The 20,698-nt window shown below is 41.1% G+C and overlaps 1 pseudogene; it reads left to right on the top strand.

The window, feature by feature from the left end:
- Window positions 1–500: 500 nt before the first annotated feature.
- Window positions 501–1,451, top strand: LOC131999799 (small ribosomal subunit protein uS2-like; annotated as a pseudogene).
- The last annotated feature ends 19,247 nt before the right edge of the window (window positions 1,452–20,698 follow it).

Raw genomic sequence — 20,698 nt, 5'->3', positions numbered from 1 at the left:
CATGCTTTGGCCAATGAAATGTGAGTAGAAATTACAGGTTTCACCACATTGTCTGTTCTCCCTTACGTAACACCAATGACAAATGATGCAGAGAGCACTGGCCAATTAGCCTGGAACCTGGAGTAAGAATGATGTGGAACAAAGCCCCCTCTGGTTTACCAGGGACAAGAAGCATTAATGAGAAACAAAATTTGTTTAAGTCACTGGACTTGGGGCTTGTTTGTTACTACAGCATAACTCAGCTGACTCTAATTGATACCACATCTCTTCCTGAGACTTACTCGTTTCCAGACCTGCTTCTCAAACTTTAATATACATGTAATATCTGGTGATATTGTTAAAATGTACATTCTGGTTCAGTAGATCTGAAGTGAGGCCCAAGAAACCACATTTCTAAAACAATCTCCCAATCCCAGGTGATGTGGATGCTGCTGGTTCACACTTCTGGGACTGCAAGAATCTAAAACTTCAATGCATGAGAACATAGCAAATAGCTACATATGGCCTTCCCGCACTACATAGGAAGGAGTCCATATGGTGTTGTTTTGTATTCCCACTGTAACTCAAAGGAAACTTTCACAATATTCGGAGCCCTTCGTGTCCTACAAATGAAGGAAGAGTATGGTCCTCAAATTCCTTGCAGCAGTAACCCACTTAGGTGGCACCAACCTTGACTTCCAAATGGAACAGTACATCTGCAAAAGGAAAAGGGATGGTATCTACATCATAAATCTGAAAAGAACCTTGGAGAAGGTTCTTCTGGCAGCTCATGCCTTTGTTGCCATTGCAAACCCAGCTGATGTCGATGTCATACCATCTGGGAATACTGGCCAGCAAGCTGTACTGAAGTTTGCTGCTGCTACTGGAGCCATTCCTATTGCTGGCCTCTTTACTCTTAGAACCTTCACTAACCAGATCCAGGCAGCCTTCTGAGAGTCGAGACTTCTGGTGGTTACTGATACGAGGGCTGATCACCAGCTTCTCACAGAGACAGGCTAACCTGCCTACCACTGCTCTGTGTTAATGAGGATGCTCCTCTGAACTCTGTGGACATCACCATCTCTTGCAATAACAAAGGAGCTCACTCGGTGGGTCTGATGTGGTGGATGTTGGCCTAGGAAGTTCTGCGCATGTGTGGCACCATTTCCATGGAGACCCATGGGAGGTCAAGCCTGATTTCTATTTCCACAGAGACCCTGAGGAGATCAAAAAGGAAGAGCAGGCTGCTGATAACTAGGCCCTGACCAAGGAGGAATTTCAGGGTGAGTGGAATGCTCCAGCTCCAGCTCCTGAGTTCACTGCTACTCTACCTGAAGTTACAGACTAGACTGAAGGCATGCTGGTACCTTCCCTACTGAAGACTGGAGTATGTGGTCACTGCTCAGGCCACTGAATGGGTAGGAACAACCACTGAGTGGTCTTAAGCTGCTCTTCCACAAAAATAAACAAAATGGAAAAGCATTCTTAAAAAAAAAAAAAAAAAGCTACAAAGCTACATTTAAATTAACTATAATTAAATATTCAGTCTCACAGTCATACTGGCCACCTTTCAAGTGCTGAAAAGCTCCACAAGGCCAGCGGGCTACTGTATTTAATGGCAGAGACCTGTTTAAACATTTACATCATCACAAAAAGTTTTATCACCTGGTGCTATTGTATAGCAGTATCCAGAAACTTAGTGACAGTTAGCCCCGGCATCATGGTCAAGATAAAGGCAAGCGGAGCTGCTGGTATCAAACAGCAATGCGATGGAAAGCAGGGTGGTTTGAGTCCCAGGACATGAAGCTGAGACAGAAACAAAATGCGACACTCAATCTGAGTACAGGATAAATTCCTGCCCTGCCTAATCATTTTATTTCCCCTGTGGATCATTTTAAGAGATTCCATTTCAGGGAAGGCAGTTCCAGGGAGCCTCTTCTCTCCTTGCCCTGATCTTGTCTGTCCAATTTGGCTAATCTATTTACTTCCCCCAGAAAACACACGACACGAAGTATAACACTTGTTTTTGATCTCCTTTCCCCAAGAAATCAATAGCACTCAGAGAGAGCATGCCTGTAAGCACTGCCAAAAGAGCTACAGAATTATACAGTACAATAGGCATGTGGCTACGATTGGATGCTAGCTGCTGCCTGCTGCCAGTGCGGCTGTACACACTGGGGCCCAATCACCTCTCTCCCCACCTTTCTCTTCCCCAGCAATTCAGACAACAGGAAGAATCTCCTGGTTCACCTCATTCCCTCTTCCTTACCCCTGTTCACTCTGAAAATAAGAGACCTGTTTTAGACTCAGACTTGGGCAGGGGTTATTAATTTGAGATCCATGGGCATGGTGGAATTGTGTGAAAAAGCTTGGTGTATGTTACATGGTCCCCAATGCCCCCCACCCCCAAGCTAACAGGGAAGTGGGGATGGACTGTAGCTGGCTCCATCCAGATTCTGGTGGCCCAGTGCATCTGAGGAGGAGCAAATACACCCTTAAAGGAACAAAAGGATTGGCATAGACACAGAGAAGAAAAGACAGGACTAAAAGACTGCCTGTGAGGGACAGGTTAGGAGTGACCCACTGGAAAAGTCACTGAAAAGCAGAAGAAATAGAGGAAAATGTCATTTAGATACCAATTCAGACCATATGCCCCACTAAACAGTAACTCCCTTTTCACCCTTCCCTATATTACCAAGGCCTTAGTCACATTCCCAGGGAATAATCCCAGACTGGTAAAATTCACCCCCCCTCCCTAGCAGCAATAAGGACACAATAACCATTAAGCTGAAGTTGAAATCTATTACAGCCAAGTTGGTAGATGGTGCAAGTTCATAGAGTCTATAGATTTTAGCAGATTCTTAAAGAATCTCTTGGACTAAAGGTCCACACTGCTGTCTAAAGATCTCTGATAAAAGGTACAATGCATCTGTAAATACTAGCAGAACTGGCCATGTCCTTTAAAGGGCCTCCCTCTTCCACCTTCCTGCCTCATATCGTTAATAATGTCATGTTCAGGGGCACCTAGCTGGCTCAGTCAGTGGAGTAGGTGACTCTTCATCCCAGGGCCATGGTTTGAGCCCCATGTTGAGTGTACAGATTATTTAAAAATAAAAATCTTTTTTTAAAATAATAATAATGCCACATTGAGGACTTACAGAAACATAGTTACTTTAGTCCTTCTCTGACAATTTCACCTCAAAGATTTCTAACTGCAGGAGAGAATGAATTTATCCCTGACCCCCCTCTCCTCGCTCCAGAGACCTGAGACAGACCCCCCAAATGATCACCATAGCAGGTCAACTTCTTTGAAGTCTGTGGTCCATCTTTAATCATTCTGAGTCTTTACTCTGTAATCTAGCCATGCTTGTTTAAATACAAAAATCGTGATTTCTACTACAAATCTTCAAGTACAACTAATACCCAGAAAGTTATGCCAAGTTAATCTGTGGATGCAGGTACTTGCCATCACATAACCATGGGCTTTCCAGACTTGTAACTCTGTGTGAGAAGCATGACAGACTTTGTTGATTCCCTGGCTATTTTCATGAATCTAAGTGCCTTGCCCTTTCCAGATGCTTGAAACACATGGAAATTGAAAAACCCTCCCTTCTAGGAACTCACAGTCTAGAAGATAAAGTAAACAATCATAATTTTTTACATGGATATACTACTGCAAAGGAAAGAACAGGGCACCGGCAACCAGAGGCAGACAATAAGACCTACTAAGGGTCACTGAGATAATGCAGACAAGTGTCTTTGCTTAGTAGTTTCTCCCACAGGTGTGAATACATTTAGAGAAGGAAAAAGAGAACTCCTTGATTTTTCTTGAGTGACCAAGACCCTAGAAGGCCTCACTAGATATGTAGGCAGCAGATCTGCACAGAGTTCTATCATCTCGGCCAAATCTTAATGTAGCTCCTGCTTGCTCAGTTCTGTTCTCTAGTTTATGATTATCACACCCATCCCCATAACATGAAGGTAGGTAAAAAAGGGTACCAAACAGAGCCATCTCTGGTGGCACATCTTTCCTCAGAGGGTGAACAGAAGTTCAGTCTACTGGAAACACAAAATGGGCGCTTGAGCAAGTCTCTGATATATTCAGAATGAGTCAATTCAAAAAACCCATATCCCTCCATTACAGGGGTCAGCAAAAGGCAAGACAGTAAATATTTTAGGTTTTGCCAACCATGCCTAGTCTTTGTCACACTATTCAACTCTGCTCTTATAGCAGGAAAGTGGCCCTAACCACTCCCTCAACAAATGAGCATAACTGTGTTCCAACAAAACTTTATTAATGGATACTCTAATTTCAATTTCATCTAATTTTCCCTTTCTAAAAGTATCATTCTTCTTTGATTTTTTTTTTTTTTTTGGTAACCATTTAAAAATGTAAAAGCTATTCTTAATTTGAGGGCTTATACAAAAGCAGGCAGTGTTTGCCCACCCTGTTGTATTAGTAAACTACTGCTTTTCATCACATGATGGCAAGTTGGTTTTAAGAAAACCCCGCCATCATGTGACTCATTATGCATGAGTCCACATGGCCCCATAGCCATGATGACTGAAAAATCATTGAGGACATGAATTTGTGTGTACAAAATATTCCTTTTTATCTGAGCAGTCTTTTCATATTGTTGGATAGATATTGCAGGACATCTGATTCTAGCAGGTAAAATTTTCATATTTTTATTTTTTGCAGCAAACAAAGAGAAGGAACTGAATGATTTCATCCACCTAGAACAGAGAACAGCAGCCACCTCTCCACAACAAGACAAAAGGACAGCGGCAGAGGAGGCAGGGCCCCAGAACAGGCACGCACGGCACCGGGAGAGCACACAGTCTTCTGCACCACCGCCCACCACCTTGCAAGCCAGGATTAATGGGATTTGCAGGCCATGCTGCCCTACTAGAGGTTTTACTCCTATGAATAAGACAAGGTCCCTGAGCCATACACGTAGCAGGTACACGTCAATGCCAGGAAATGTTATCGCCAAACACTGAGCAAACATCATGAGCCATGAGCAAGGCCAGCTGCTCAGGAGTGGAATTTTCTAGCTATCAGAGAGTTCTCAACAATACAGAATACTGCTAGGCTCCTTGGAGACCCAAATTGGATTTCTCTTGTTTTTTTTTTTTTTTTTTCCAACTTCAGGGATCAACTTGGGGTAGCAACTTGGGTATCTTGTTCAAGGAGACAGAAAGTGAATTGATGCAATTTCTGCAAAGTGCATCAAACCCTCTTCCTACTTCTATGCCTAGGATCTCATACCCATAACAGATCTTTAGCAATTCAGTTCCATCCCATTCACTAAACTAAGCCAGTTACTGGAGATAAGGCAGTAAACCAGACAGCATTGGTTTGGACTAGTTGGCTAGCAGAGAAAACACTTTACTAGTAAGTCAAATATGACACATATTACAGTAAGAAACACATCAAGTGCTAAAAATGCATCTAGGAAGGGAATCCAGCCTACTCTTGGATGTAGAGAAGGCCTCCTTGAGAAAGGACCCACAGTTGGTGGCATGGTAAAGAGGAAGAGAAGATTTCCAGCAGAAGAAATAAAGTGTGTGAAGAATGCAGAGTAGAAACTGGGGTGTGATCACAGATGTGAAGTATTAAATTCCAAAAAGTATTAAACTCCAAAAAGGAAAGAAGGAACAATTTGGTCCTTGCAAAGTGCCTCTCCCAAGTGTTCCATGACCATCTGCAGCAATACAGAGAGCTAACCTCTCCCATTTTTCTTTCCTTCTGTATACAACTTTATTACAGGGCATCTTGCATGTGGATCAGTTACTTGTTTACAGTTCAGTTCCCCATTTAAACCAAAAGATGGATTTTGTTTTGTATTCCTCATGCCCGTCTGAATGTAAGGGCTCAACAGTGAAAGAAACTAGACAAGAATGAACAAAGAAAGGAAGACACAGACAAAGAAAGCAAACTAGAAAGAAAGAACATCAGTGCATTAAAATAATCATTATTGTTATAGATTAATTCCTTCCCTTGGCAATGAGCGGAATGGCAGAATATGGCATTCTAGGCATGGAAGGAAGAGGAGCCAATGTCCTCTCCACCTTTTGTCTCTTGTATCTCTTTTGTGTCACTTTTTTAAGTGCCAGCTAGTATTAGTCAACTTTTGCTACAATAATGCTGTATGACAACCACCCCAAAATTATTGAGCTTGATTTCTTATTCATAGGCCTCAGGCCAGCTGTAAATTAGGTAGACCAAACTGAACTTGTGGGATGGAGGCTCCAGGCTGAGGGCTAAATTCAGGTCCTCTCTGCACTGTTGGCTCAGTTGGACTTGGCTCTTGCATTCCTATGAGCTCCACAGAAGCTCTTCCTATTTTGGCTGGTACCATTTTCATAAATCACTTGAAAGTCACACCTAATCAAATCTAGATCTGTCCCACAGCTCACTCTTATATTCTACATGTCTTATGTTGCTTCCATCATCCTGTGGTATCGTCCTCGCCCCGCAAGGACAACAAGAACCCTGGTTCAGATGCATCTTCTCTCTCCTTATTTCCGCAAGGCTACACACTTATATACGCTTACATGACCAATTAGTGAGCAGGGTACAGGAGGGAGCGAATCAGGCTTTGCACCTAAACAAACAACTTCGCTAGCAACCAATGCTGTTTACTTCCTCTTTGGGTGTTCCGCTTAGTCTCACGAGGCAATCCTAACCTGGCAACTAGCCAGGTGCCATCTTTTAATGGTGGAGGCCGCCCTGGCCAGGGGCCTACCTCCGATATCTCCCCCTTTTTTCTTTTATGGCAGGGATCATGCCTGTCTTAGGTTGTCAGTGGCGGGGAATATCCTTACCTGTAATCAGACGACAGATATCAATGATCTGCGTCCTGTCTTAGGTTGGTATATTTCCCCCACCAATCTTACCTGTTGTTGACTACCGATCCAGCATACTTAGCCACACTTGGGGGGATGTTCCAGCCTCGATGGCTAACAAGGACTGCACCATGGCTTGCTGTTGCCTATGTTGCTGTCACCTCCAAATTTGCAGTTTCCTTACTAGCAGAATCAAGCCCACTACGAGGATTATCATCAGACTAATTACGCTAGCCCATTGTTTCGTAAAGGTTAACACATCTTGCAATGTTTTGATTATCTCTGGGAGGGTTGCAAGCTCAACTCTGGTGTTATTTATACTTGTTATGCCTAGCAGGTGCTAGAGTATAGTTTTGGAATTCTGCGGACTAATTCCCCCGCAAGTATTGGGAGAGCTGTTGGGAGACATTCTGTAAGTCACTCATATTAGTATAGGCTATGGGAGTTACACAAATTGCCCGGAAGGGTACTATACATCCCAGTCCCAATAGGGCCCCCCATATGTCCACTTGTTCTTGAACCAAATCCACTCTCTGATTGACTATCAGGATTCCTGCTTGCAGATGTGCATTGATCTGAGTCTGTGTTTGAAGGGCAGCTGCCGTTCTTTCTGCAAGGGTGTTCACAGCTTCCGCAGTGGGTATAGTTGCAGCAAGCGAGACTGCTGCTGCCGTGGCAGCTGCTGTAGATATAGCCAATGCTGTCACAACAGCGGCTGTGATACCAAAATCTCTCTTCTTTCTGGATAGCACCACTGATAACTTGTCCTCTGGAATGGAAACTGGGATAGGAACATGGGTAGGGATATGCATAATCACAGCCAGCTTGAAGGCTGTGACATTCCAGCACTGGGAAAGATAGCAATTCTTAGTGCAATTCAACATATCATTCAGCTCCCTAGCATTTGTTACGAGGAAAAGGAATGGTGGCGAGACCCATATGGGAGTGGGCTGATAAGTAATATTATTGGGACAAGACACATTAACTGTTGTCTCAAAGGTACTAGAGTCATTTTGTTTATAAGAACAGTTGAGGAATTTGCCACCATTTAACATGGACACTGCTGAGATATCAGTACATGCTCCTAGCAAGTTACAGACCTGCCATGCATCAAAGGGAGAGGAGGGAATATGAGAGAAGAGTTAGTCACTGGTAAAGGATATAGCCATGCTTTAACCATTGCTCACAGCTCTCAGGCTTGAGTCGGCCACAGGAGGTGTAGCATCCCTAGAGTTATCATCAGCATCTTCAGCATCATGACTGGTGTTTGGAGGCAAGACTGCATGCACCAGCCGCTCTGGGATCCAAATTGGAGCCTCCTTTTCCTGTGGAAAAACACATACAGACCCCTACTCCATACTAACACTGGATCTGGCCCATTCCACTTTCCTGTGAGGATGTCCTTCCAAAGTACTAAAGGCTTAGGGGAAGCAGCAGCATCACTTGCATGTCTGTCTGCAGCTGATTAACCCATTTTGTCCAACGTTAAAAAATTCAAAATAAAGAGAATGGTGTTGAGCTTATCTTTAGGGGACCTGAAGGTGTCCCCTATTCCCCCTTTTTGTTTATAAAGTGCATTTTTTATTGTAAGATGCGCATGCTCCACAACACCCTGTCCTTGTGGATTATAGGGTATTCCATATATCAAGTGAATGTCAAGTTGTTGTAGGAAGGCTTTAAAGGGTTGTGAGGTGTAGCCTGGACCATTATCTGTCTTTAATTTGCATGGCTTTCCCCATGCCACGAAAGCCTGTAGGCAATGGGCGATAACATCTCTGGATTTTTCCCCCATATGCACTGAGGCGAAAATTATTCCAGAGCAGGTATCTACAGAGACATGAACATATCTTAACTTTCCAAATTCTGAAACATGTGTGACATCCATATGCCATATATGATTAGGTAACAAACCCTTAGGATTAACCCCCAAGGACGGTGCAGGTAGTAAGATCACGCAATTTCTGCAGGAGACTAGTATGTCACGTGCCTGTGCTTTTGTTATGTTAAATTTGAGGCAAAGAGTTAAAGCATCCTGTTTCTTCAAATCCTCCCCTAAGTGGTCCCATTGAGGTATGTTTAGCAAGCCTTCATCTAGGAACCATGGAGCCGCCTCTTCAATGCTTTAGTGGCCGCCGTGGCTATTTGCAGATACACAACAGGGCTGTATTATATTTGGGCCTGCTTTCCCATGTACAGTCCTATTACCATTAACATTTCTAGGTCCCACTGAGGATTTCCAGCCGCTGCATTATGGCAGGCAGTGTCCTCCAAAGAACTAAGAGCTTGGGGGAAGAATCCATATGGGCTGAATGTCTTTCAGCTGCTGCTTGACCGTTTTTATCCTAGCAGTTTTCGTTTTTAACAGCGTGCCATTGGCCTTTAGAAGGTCCTTTAGGGAACCCTCTAACCTCGACTTTGACAGTCCAGATCCCATAATTAGAATCCCAACCTAATGGCTGTTCTGCGTATACTTGCCACTAAATCCCGGCTCTAAGGCCGCCCCGCTTCTTATTGCGCACTTGTACAAGTTAATCCCGGCTCTAAGGCCGCCCCGCTTCTTGTTGCGGTCTTGTACAAGTTTCCCACCACCTTTGTTGTGGTTTTACCCCGCTTACCTGCAGAATTCTCCCTTGCAAGGTTTTTCTATTTTTACTCCCCGCTTTACCGTGGAATTCCCACTTTTGAACGTGGCTAATGTCCCTGCTTACTTGCGGACCTTTACTCCCCGCTTTCCTGCAGATTACCTTGCAAGATTCCTTTTTTTAGTTCCCGGGTGCCGGCGCCATTTATCGCCCTCGGCCCGCAAGGACGACAAGAACCCTGGTTCAGATGCATCTTCTCTCTCCTTATTTCCGCAAGGCTACACACTTATATACGCTTACATGACCAATCAGCAAGCAGGAGGGAGCGAATCAGGCTGTGCACCTAAATGAACAACTTCGCTAGCAACCAATGCTGTTTACTTCCTCTTTGGGTGTTCCACTTAGTCTCACGAGGCAATCCTAACCTGGCAACTAGCCAGGCGCCATGTTTTAATGGCGGAGGCTGCCCTGGTCAGGGGCCTGCCTCTGACACTGTGGCAAGAGAAACAGAATTGGTTTTTCAGGGTAGAAGATATTTGTATCTTATTTTATGCAGAAGGGTAGCAGCCAACAGAGAGGGAAGAGTTAATGAGTCATGAAAGAAACTGATTAACAGATGGAGCAAGAGCCTGAGGAAAAAAAGCAAGAAGGGAGAGAATCAAGGACAGAAGTATAGGAACTGGCCTTCAATGGGAACAGAAGGAAGAGGCAAGGAGTCACTTCCTTTCAAAGAAAAGGGAGAGACTGAAGATGAGAGTTGCTAAAGATAAAGGAGGCAGGGAGGTGAGGAATGTATTCTAAGGCCTCTATTCTCTCTGGGCAGTTTTTCACCAGAGAGTAAGGGACAAAGGGTGAACAAGAAGCCCTCAGGAAAGAACTATAGAGTTGGAAGAGCTTCCCTATGAATTGGAAGAAGCACTAATGAATGCTCATAAGAGAAGTATATGCCAAGCAGAGTTAGGGCCCAGCTAAAGATAGAAGTCAGGAGTTTGTTATGGTCCTCTTCTGTACCATTCTTTTATTTTTCTCCGAAGTGCTCAGCCACCAGGGTGTGAGAGCTGAAAAAGCTGATAGTTGATGAGATCCAAGATTGGATAGAGGCCTTGCAAGCCAAGGAGCCAAAAGTGCAGGAGGTACTGAAAAAGAGTGGTTGAATCAATGGGTCCTGGAATGCAGGCTAAGTGGAGAGGGAAGTGAGATGTGCGTAGCAACAAAGGATAAGTCAAATCATTTAGCAGCTGAACCAAGTCTCTTATTTACAGAAATCAATAAATCAACACAGTATGTGTTTCTCAAGTGTGTTTCAGAGAACACAAATAACACTTTTTTACCCCTCAAGGAGCTTACAGCCTAGCTGGGGAAACAAGATTAATGTATAAATCAATGCATGTCACACACACAGAAAACACAGCAATATTTCAAAAATGTCAAGTATTTGTATTTTAGAAATATAATGTGTGCTAGAGCACAGTAGCTAGAGTAGCCTATCCTCCTACACAGAACCAGCACCGGATGCCTGACTTCTTCCACTGAGGAAGGAACTTTTCTTTTTTCAGATTTATTTATTTATCTTAGAAAGAGAAAGAGAGAGGTAGGGTGGGGGTAAGGGCAGAGGGAGCAGGAGATGAAGAATCTCCAATAGACTTCCCACTGAGCATGGAGCCCAGTGCAGGGCTCAATGTTGGGCTCAATCTCATGACCCTGAGATCATGACCTGAGCTGAAATCAAGAGTGGGACACTTAACTGACTAAACCACCCAGGTGCCCCTGAGGAAGAAACTCTTACCCAGACTTACCATGAGATGACTAGATCCTTGATGGCAGATAGGATAGGATATTAGCTTTTATGTCCTAAGTATTTTGCATAGACACGTGGGGAATCAATAAATGTTTAAACAAACAAATGAATCTCTAGAAACCTTGAAACCAATGGAACTGAGTTCAGTTGACTAAAGAAAGTGCTGAATGGACGAGCAGGGTGTGTGCAGGTGAACACGTGAGACTAGAGCTATTGTTCACCACCTGCTTCACAATATGAGTGGGTGATTTGGCCCCATTCAAAGGACCAGGAATGGAAAACCGTATTACCATATGGTAGTACATTTCAGACCCCATGGAGCAGTCAGCCCTGTACTGAGTACTTTGGGGATGGAGAAGAAACAGAAACTCTGTTTTCAATTATGTAGTTTATTATCTAGTTGAGGAGATATGAGGCACATAAACCCATGGGGCCAAAAAGGAAACAAAAAACAAAAAACAAACAAACAAACAAACAAAAACATGTAAAACAGTCTGTGACATCATTCTAGACCTGATGTCCACTGCAGTTAGAATTACACAAAAATTAAATTAAGTGTGTGCGTGCGTGTGTGTGTGTGTGTGTATGTGTGTGTGTAAACATTAGCTAGAGAAGATGATGGTTGTTCTGGAGCTAATTTTAGCTGTATCCACCCAATATATACTTCTTCCTCCATCAAATTCAGCTAAAGAGCTTTTTCAAAATTCACAAGCTGGCATCCCTACAGAGTCTACTCAGTAAACCCGTCATAGAACAAAATAACCTCTTTATCTTAAACACTTCCAGAAGTGACTTACCTGTCCATCAAATAGAAAGAAGCATTTATTTAAACAACTTGAAAATGGAGAGATTAGCAATGAATAAAAAGAAGCTAAGTTTTACATCCAGGTGATATAATTCAACTGACCTAAAATAGAATGAAAAAGCAAATTACAAAAAAAAAAAAAAAAAAGTACCAAACAACAAAAAGAAAGGTATGTAGACCACATGAGTAAAAAAAAGAGCCTTTGAAACACTATATGTTAACAATAACCATGTAAAAAATAAAATGTATTGATATGGCTCCAAGGAGAATATACGGTTTACAAAGTTATAAAGTCTACAACTAAGATTTTAACTAATATATATATATATATTAGATCTTATTTACTTATTTGACAGAGAGAGAGAGATCACAAGTAGGCTGAGATGCAGGCAGAGAGAGGGGAAAAGCAAGCTTCCTGCTGAGCAGAGAACCCAATGTGGGGTTCAATCCCAGGACCCTGAGATCAAGACCTGAGCCGAAGGCAGAGACTTAACCAACTGAGCCACCCAGGTGCTCCTATAAAATATTTTTTATTAACATATAATGTATTATTTGTTTCTGTTATCCATAAGTCTTACACAATTCACAGCACTTGCCATAGCACATACCCTCCCCAATGCCCATCACTCAGCCACATCATCCCTCCCAGGCCCCTCCCCTCCAGCAACCCTCAGTTTGTTTCCTGAGATTAAAGTCTCTTATGGTTTATCTCCCTCTCCAGTTTCATACCATTTCATTTCTCCCTCTCTTCCCCCATGATCCTTTGCCTTGTTTCTCAAATTCTGCATATCAGTGAGATCATATCATAAATGGCTTTTTCTGATTGAGGTATTTTGCTTAGCATAATACCCTCTAGCTCCATCCACATCACTGCAAATGGCAAGATTTCAATTTTTTTTTTAATAAACATATAATGGATTTTTAGCCCCAGGGATACAGGTCTGTGAATCACCAGGTTTACACACTTCACAGCACTCACCATAGAACACACAACCCCCAATGTCCATAACCCCACCACCCTCTTCTGAATCCCCTCCCCCCCAGCAACCCTCAGTTTGTTCTGTGAGATTAAGAGTATCTTACGGTTTGTCTCCCTCCTGATCCCATCTTGTTTCATTTATTCTTTTCCTACCCGCCATGTTGCATCTCCACGTCCTCATATCAGGGAAATCATGTGATAGTTGTCTTTCTCCGATTAACTTATTTCGCTAAGCATGATACCCTCTAGTTCCATCCACGTCATCGCAAATGACAAGATTTCATTTATTTTGATTGTTGCATAGTACTCCATTGTATATATATATACCCCATCTTCTTTAACCATTCATCTGTTGATGGACATCTAGGTTCTTTCCGTAGTTTGGCTATTGTGGACATTGCTGCTATAAACATTCGGGTGCACATGCACCTTTGGATCACTACGTTTATATCTTTAGGGTAAATACCCAGTAGTGCAATTGCTGGGTCATAGGGTAGCTCTATTTTCAACCTTTTGAGTAACCTACATACTGTTTTCCAGGGTGGTTGCACCAGCTTGCATTCCCACCAAGAGTGTAGGAGGGTTCCCCTTTCTCCGCATCCTCGCCAGCATCTGTCATTTCCTGACTTGTTAGTTTTAGCCATTCTGAGTGGTGTGAGGTAGTATCTCATTGTGGTTTTGATTTGTATTTCCCTGATGCCAAGTGATGTGGAGCATTTTTTCATGTGTCTGTTGGTCATCTGGATGTCTTCTTTGTTTGCAGAAATGTCTGTTCATGTCCTCTACGCATTTCTTCTTTGGATTATTTGTTCTTTGGGTGTTGAGTTTGCTAAGTTCTTTATAGATTTTGGATACTAGCCCTTTATCTGATATATCATTTGCAAATATCTTCTCCCATTCTGTCAGTTGTCTTTTGGTTTTGTTAACTATTTCCTTTGATGTGCAAAAGCTTTTGGTCTTGATGAAATCCCAATATTTCATTTTTGCTCTTACTTCCCTTGCCTTTGAAGATGTTCCTAGGAAGAGGTTGCTGCAGCTGAGGTCGAGGAGGTTGCTGCCTGTGTTCTTCTCAAGGATTTTGATGGATTCCTTTCTCACATTGAGGTCCTTCATCCATTTTGAGTCTATTTTTGTGTGTGGTGTAAGGAAGTGGTCCAATTTCATTTTTCTGCATGTGGCTGTCTAATTTTCCCAACACCATTTATTGAAGAGGCTGTCTTTTTTCCATTGGACATTCTTTCCTGCTTTGTCGAAGATTAGTTGACCATAGATTTGAGGGTCTATTTCTGGCTCTCTATTCTGTTCCATTGATCTATGTGTCTGTTTTTGTGCCAGTACCATGCTGTCTTGATGATTACAGCTTTGTAATAGAGCTTGAAGTCCGGAATTGTGGTGCCACCTACTTGGGCTTTCTTTTTCAATATTCCTTTGGCTATTCGAGGTCTTTTCTGGTTCCATATAAATTTTAGGATTATTTGTTCCATTTCTTTGAAAAAAATGGATGGGATTTTGATAGGGATTGCATAAAATGTGTAGATTGCTTTAGGTAGCATAGACATTTTCACAATATTTGTTTTTCTAATCCAGGAGCATGGAACATTTTTCATTTCTTTGTGTCTTCCTCAATTTCTTTCATGAGTACTTTATAGTTTCCTGAGTGTAGATTCTTTGCCTCTTTGATTAGGTTTATTCCTAGGTATCTCGTGGTTTTGGGTGCAATTGTAAATGGGATTGACTCCTTAATTTCTCTTTCCTGTCTTGCTGTTGGTGTAAAGAAATTCAACTGATTTCTGTGCATTGATTTTATATCCAGACACTTTACTGAATTCCTGTACAAGTTCTAGCAGTTTTGGAGTGGAGTCTTTGGGTTTTCCACATACAGTACCACATCATCTGCAGAGTGAGAGTTTGACTTCTTCTTTGCCAATTTGGATACCTTTAATTTCTTTTTGTTGTCTGAGTGCTGAGGCTAGGACTTCTAGTACTATATTGAATAGTAGTGGTGATAATGGACATCCCCGCCATGTTCCTGACCTTAGTGGAAAAGCTTTCAGTTTTTCTCCATTGAGAATGATATTTGCGGTGGGTTTTTCATAGATGCCTTTGATAATACTGAGGTATAAGCCCTCTATCCCTACACTTTGAAGTGTTTCGATCAGGAAGGATGCTGTACTTTGTCAAATGCTTTTTCAGCATCTATTGAGAGTATCATATGGTTCTTGTTCTTTTTTTTATTAATATATTGTATCACATTGATTGATTTGCAGATGTTGAACCAACCTTGAAGCCCTGGAATAAATCCCACTTGGTCGTGGTGAGGATTTCTTTTTTTTTTAAGATTTTATTTATTTATTTGACAGATGGAGATCATAAGTAGGCAGAGAGGCAGGCAGCGAGAGAGGAAGGGAAGCAGGCTCCCTGCTGAGCAGAGAGCCCAATGTGGGCCTCGATCCCAGGACTCTGGGATCATGACCTAAGCTGAAGGCCAAGGCTTTAACCCACTAAACCACCCAGGTGCCCAAGATTTCAATTTTTGATGACTGCATAATATTTTGCTATATAGATATAGCTATAGATTTCATATCTTTATTACATTTTATTTTAAAAAATATTTTAATGACTGCATAATATTCCTTTGTATTGTTTAGTCATTAAACTATTTTTAAATAAAATTTAATACTTGTGTTATGCTATGCATATGCAGTTTTTATCAAAATGTTTATAAGCAACTAAATAATATCAGTATGATAAATGATTAAGTCCCTCAATGATGTGATCCTTATTTATTAATCATTGTATAGTAGGGCATGTGACTTTGCTCCAGGGAGCATCTGCATCAGAAGGATAAAGGCAAATTCCAGAAGTCTCTGTCATTTATAATACAAATGAAGTAGTAGGGTTATTTTGGCTTAAAGGAGTGCTTGATACAACTTTACCACAACTGATGTAAGGAGTTGCATTAGGAATGTTCACTGTACATTTCAGTGAAATAGCAGGAGTATAGTGATGATGATAGTTTTTATGGATGAATGTAATAATGTCAGCAGGAGAAAGATCTATGAAGATACATTAAGTTCTATTTATGTAAGACTCAGTCACCAAGAGAAAGGATTCATCTCCTGTAAATATATTTACATGGGCAAAACAAATTCTCTGTTGTTATCCATTTGGAGCAGGCAAACATTATTAAATCCTAGTACTAGAATGATGGAGTAGTGGAAGACAAAAGGTAAGAAAGAGGAATGGTAGCCAAAAACTACCTCACTGTCTGAAAATAACAAAATAATTAAATCCACAAACCTGCTAAAAAATAATAAAGCTCTTCTAGATAAAAAGAGTTTTGAAAAATATTTCTTGTTGCCTTACTTAGTCAACATTTACAACAATTCTGATGCATAGATATTATTCTTATTCTCATTTTATAGAAGTATAATTACTAAAAACTCCTTTATATGGAAACTTCCCAGTTTCCAAAATGATTTCACAACTATAATTTAATTTAAAAGATGTTTAATAGAGAAGAAAATTAATCCCAGAAAATTGAATGATTTGCCAGAGGTCTCATGCCTCATATGCTTCATATTCAGGATTCAAACCTCTCTTTTCTGATACAGACAGTTTTTAAGATCTGTTTTGTTAAGCCTATGGAGAGTCAGGCCACATTTACACAAAGCATGGTCAACATCACCATTAGAAGCTCAAGTACGATTTCCATGTTTCTAGCCCATCCCATATTCACCCCATGAGAACCACTTTTTCCAGCGCAGGGGACAGATTTCAAATGTGTTATAAATAGCCTTCCTTTGGGCCAAGAGGAAAGATCTCAGATAATTAACACCTTATAAAGTGTCGACATACCCTACTTGCTAATCTAGAAGAGGTTTCCAAGGTCCAGGATGGATGTGAGGGCATTCCCACATCATGGGTCAGATAGGCTAAGGCTGAATTGCAGAATCTCAGGGTAAAAAGGACTCACTTCAGGCTGAGCCTTTATGGTTGGTGTCTGGTCCTAACCAGGCAGCAGCCAGAGAACATTTCCCTGGCTCAGCTTCTATTCACCTCCAGATGTTGGCAAAGGATGGAAGAGGCTCTGGTATACTTCTCAATCATGGCTTTCAAGCCCTTAGGGTCCCTTCTATCATATTCACTTTCCCACCCTCTAGCATAATTAACCTAGCTGTCAAAAAGGAAAAGCTGGCTCATCAAGCACACTGGAATTCTATAACACCCAGTTGCCTACTATTGCCACCTAATTGTAGAGTTATTTCACATTTGTTCCTCAGTAAGTGACTCTTGGAAGGATAAAACCATTAAAGTACATATATAGATACAGATATAGATACAGATGTAGATAGATATATAGATACTTGGTGAATGTGGGGCATAAGAAAGAAAGACACAGTTTAACATATTGATAAATTACACAATCATACTATTTTGCATCATCCAGATTCTTCCCAGTCTATACCACTCGTCTCCCCAGCAACAGTGGGAGATGCATCCTAACATCCTCTTGATATTTCTTACCACAGTGAGCATATAATAAGTTTAAAGCAAATACTAATTTTATTAGATTCAGCTACCACTGATTCAGTGACCTTCCACAGAGGCAAACACACCCAAATGTCAGATGCAACCCATCTCCCTTGAGACTCACTATTGCTCACACCTCCTCTTGGGTAAAGTGCTTGCAAGCTGCTTAAGCAATCTCATGATATCCAACATAGAATGTTTAAAGTCATGATGTCACTGGAAGGTAGGACAAGATAATACTATCCTCATTTAATTCAGTCCAAGAAGTTATTTAGGACCAAAGAGAAGACTTCTTCCTTTTGCTTCTTCCCTCAGCAGGTATTCCATGGATAAGAGGGAAAAAATTCCAGAAGGTGGAAGAGAGAATATTTAAGAGATTCCCTTCTCTTCTTCACCCTCTTCCTTCTCCCTGCTTGGAAGTACATTCAAGTAGATGCATTACAGAAACACACTTTTGGGGGCTTATAGCACCATCTGTTCGAGAGCTGCTTTCAACTCTGAGGATGAAACAGAAAGGTCCAGAGAAGAAACACAAAACCAGGGAACCCAACCCCATAACCAGAACTCAGCTCTTAGTTCCTCCAGGACATGCTCAGTGCCTGTCACTTTATCCACTGCCTCAGACTGCTCTGCAGTGGCAGCATGTCACCAGAGCCCCTATCATCAGAACAAGAAGGTGGCTTTCAGCTCTGGGTCCACAGGACTGACAACCAGAGCTCACCTGGGCAGGACTTAGGGAACCAGAACATGGTGGCAACAAAAGGCAACCATGATGCAGCACTGTGAGCAGCTGAACAGTTCCCCAGCTCTAAAGATGATATGGAGGTTCCAACGAGCAGGGAACTAGCTACAGCCAAGAGTGAGAAATGCCCATTCATTATGGACTCCTCTGGCCACCAGGGTCTCCTTCTAGATCAGAAGGGCCCTTGATTTGTTTTTTTTACCTTCCTCCTACACTTTCTTCTTTCCCTAATATGTCTCAAACTATAGCATGTTAAATAAACAGGAAAGAGCAAAGTACAACAAAGCCAGACTGTTAATAGTGGTCAAGCAAAGAGGTGATGGTGTTCTGGACTACAGGGTGTTAGTGAAACAGACTTTAGTGTGTTTTCGAAGTAGAATTAACAGTTCCCACTGATGGACTGACCTGGGAGGGCAATGAAAGAGCAGAATCAAAGATAAATTCTAAGTTCCAGTAAGTATATTTCCTCTTACATTCAATTTATCAAAAATATTTTCATGAAGACTTATCATGTGAAAGGCATTGTTCTGGGATCTGCAGAGAGTATCTCTGACCTCCTGGAGTTTATAGCCCTGCTGCAGAATATTGAAGAAAAATAAAACAAAGCAAAAAGAAGCAATAGCTAATATATGATACATGTTAAGCCCTCTATTAACAGTTTTTACATATATTGGCTATTTTAATACTAATACTATCATTATCCTCATTTTATGGACATGGATCCTGAGGTCTTGGTCCATAAAATGAGTAAGACTATATAATTACCCCAAGGATTGTTACTAAAGTATCACTTAATTGATCTAGGAGGGGGAAACAATTCTGTTTTGGCAAAGTTAAGTGTGATAAATCTGTGAAATGCCCAGGTGGAATTGTCTTGATAGATCGATCGATCAATCAATCTATCTGGACAGATATCTATCTATAAATATAAATGTCCCAAACCAAACCAAACCAAAATATACTACCTGGTTTTTGCCTTACCAAGAGTCAGGCAGAAACAGACCTACATCTTCTCTGATGGACATATTCTAAACCAAAGATTCAAATAATTCCTACTGACAGAGTTCCAAGGAATATGAATTCACATTTGAAGTTGCAAACCATGAGGAAATGAGCCATTGTGAGTGTGAGTTACCAACAGAAGCAACAGATGGCAGAATCAGACCTGCAAAAGCAAAGATGTTGGAATTCTAAAACCAGAATATAAAATAAATATTTAAAGTAATAAAATAATAGAGTATCAAAAGTAGGAAAAAGCATCAGAAGATTATTTAAAGATATCAGGCTGATCTGAAAAAGAAAAATACAATGGCTAGAAATTAAAATTATGGTCATTTAAATTAGAAATTCAGTGGACATGGTAAACAGTTTTGATACAACAGAAGACAGAAAGAGTGAACTGGAATATCAGAAGGAGTGACCAAAATACATCACATAGAAAGGAGACAGAAGAAAAATGAAGAAAAACAGATACTGAGAAGAGATTGACAAAATCTAAAAACACCTATCTGGAGTTCTAGACAGAAGGAACACAAAATGAGAAAGAAAAAAAAAATTTTTTAAAGATAGTGGCTGAGAATTTGTCTGAATTGGTCCCTAAGGTCCAAGTCCACTTTCTCTATTAAGGAATAATCTAGATTAGACAATATAGTCCCCATAGCTCACTTCCCCCAGGACAAAGGGCAGTTGTGAGGTAAGGGAGGCAGATATACCTCCATTGGGAGGAAAAAAAAATGGGTGCAAGGTTCACAAAGCTAAGCCCTGAGAAGTCATATGCATCATAATTAAATTCCCCTGACAAGCAGGTAACAAAACCTCAGAAAAATCTATCTTCCAGTGCTTGGGATGAGACAATCCACAATTTATATAAGAATGATCTAGATTTGAGATTAAATAACTGATTCTCTTACTCTCAATCTAAGAACTTTATGGAGGGACAGATGGCTTCCTGAAATTAATGCAAACAAGATTGTCACTATATTATAAGTCTTGATGTAGGGTAATTCAAAAGTCCTAAGGAGAAAAAAAATTGCAGAAAATAGCATGTAGATTGACATACTGAATTTTTCACACACCAAAAATTCAGCCCATTCAGCAACATAACTTTTTATTTATTTTATTTGAGAACAGTTAACACAAACTGTTATATTAGTTCCAGTTGTACAACATAGTGATTCAATTTCTGTATATGTTATGTTATGCTCACCACAGTGTAGCTACCATCATCACCACACAATGCTATTTTAATACCACCTATATTCTCTATGTTGTACCCTTTATTCCATGATTTATTCCCTCCATTACTAGAGGGAATAAATTCCCCTTCCCAATTTTTTCCAGCCCTCCACTCCTTCCCTTCTAGAAACCATCAGTTTGTATTCTCTTTATTTATAGGTCTGGTTTTACTTTTTGTTTGTTGATTCCATTG

Source organism: Mustela nigripes, chromosome 1 (genome assembly GCF_022355385.1).
Source record: "Mustela nigripes isolate SB6536 chromosome 1, MUSNIG.SB6536, whole genome shotgun sequence".
Classification (NCBI taxonomy): Eukaryota; Metazoa; Chordata; class Mammalia; order Carnivora; family Mustelidae; genus Mustela; species Mustela nigripes.
Note: the sequence above shows the minus strand (reverse complement) of the source record. Positions and strands in the feature narration are given on the sequence as shown.